The sequence below is a fragment of the Tarenaya hassleriana genome, unplaced genomic scaffold (genome assembly GCF_000463585.1).
Source record: "Tarenaya hassleriana unplaced genomic scaffold, ASM46358v1 Cleome613, whole genome shotgun sequence".
Lineage (NCBI taxonomy): Eukaryota > Viridiplantae > Streptophyta > Magnoliopsida > Brassicales > Cleomaceae > Tarenaya > Tarenaya hassleriana.
The window spans coordinates 12,063-13,900 of record NW_010968641.1 but is presented as its reverse complement, the minus strand read 5'-3'; positions in this window follow the sequence as shown (position 1 = coordinate 13,900).

Below are 1,838 nucleotides of genomic sequence, written 5' to 3'. Positions count from 1 at the left end.
GTTTCTCGATTCCTTGCAAGATCGGGAACATTGAGATTGACCGTGCGTTGTGCGATTTGGGTGCCAGTGTGAGCTTGCTTCCGTTGTCCATCTATAAGAAGCTCAACATTGGAGATCTCAAGCCGATGAGGATGGCACTACAGTTGGCGGATCGATCCGTCAAGTATCCTACAGGTATTCTCGAGGATGTCCCATTGAAAGTTGGGGATTATTATGTTTCTGTTGATTTTGTTGTTTTAGACATGGATGAGGACTCGAAGATACCAATTATACTAGGCCGTCCGTTCTTAAACACGGCCGATGCGGTGGTTCATGTTCGTGCTGGTCGTCTTACGATGAAGATAGGTGACGAGACTATAGAGTTCACCTTAGATCAAAACATGAAGCAACCATCCACCACCGATTCAGCATGCTATGTCGATGTGCATGAAATCCTCACTCAAGAAGTCTTCGATCAGTTTCGGGAAGTCGATCCTTTAGAGATATCTCTCCTTGTGTCAAATGAGAGCATATACAACAATTGAGAGGATATCCGGGAGCTTACGCAAGCATTGAACGAAGGATCAGACAAAATTGGAGTTTTACAGAAGCTGGATCCGGACCGATTCCACCTGGAAACGGACCGGATCCAAACACCTTCCGAAGACGCATTTTACAGAAGGTAGATCCGGACTGATTCAACCTGGAAACGGACAGGATCCAAACTGAAGACAAACTGGAAACGGACCGATTCCACCTGGAAACGGGCCGGATCCAGTCTCTGAGCAAATCAGACGTTTTTCACATCGACGCACCCGATTCTTCTACGAACGTCTCTGAACCCTCCACGACGACTATTAAAGACGTTCTAGAGCCCATAGAGCCACAACTTCACACGGGGAAGCTGAATAAAGCTGATTGGAGTTTAGAGAACGTTCCGAAGGTGGAGATGAAACCCTTACCGGAAGGGCTCAGGTATCCGATTATAGTGAATGCTGCGTTGCTAGAACCCCAGGTGGAACAGTTGAGTGATTTGCTTAGACGTTATAGGGGTGTTCTTGGATATACTTTGGATGATATTAAAGGACTTAGCCCTTCGTTATTGATACGTGTGTATCGAGTCTAAAATCTATAACCCGATTCACAACTCACCGCAAGGATACGGATCGTCGTAACACGGGGTCGAACACAAGGACCGGTTGCTAAATCCAAATCTAAATCGAAACCAAATCAAAGCAAGGAAGTAAGTGATGATGGAAATATGTAGAATCAATGGTAAGCAATATAAGAAAGCAAATAAAAACGAGTAACCTATCAAACAAGGATGACTACGGGTGTCGGGATCGTATTCGCGTGTATGGGTATTTACTAAGCATGCATGAATAACGATTATGACTTGTATTCGGGAATCATCAAGCAACTCCCTATGTGATTTATCAAACGAGATGCATGAAGAACACTATCACCAATCCTAGATCGATCAAACAATATTCCTATGTGAATAATACGATCTATTCTATCGATTTCGATCCGTAACTAAACCCATATTCCTATGTAGTTCAGAATCTGAAATAATTGGCCAAGGGGTCAGCAAACACCAATCGAATAAAGCACAAATCGATAAAACCGAAACTAATCCAAATCGCAACCAAGTTAGGGTTCAAACATACCCAAAACACAAACGAATCTCTAACCCACAACCATGGATCTACTCACAGTTCATAGAAAACAACAAAAAGCTCTGAGAAAAAGAGATAAAAGAGAGGAGAGAAAAGCTCATGTAGATGTGTAGTCTCCACGATCGAATCTTCCTCCTTCTTCCCGAAATCCTGTGAACTTCTATTCTTCTCTCCCCAAAA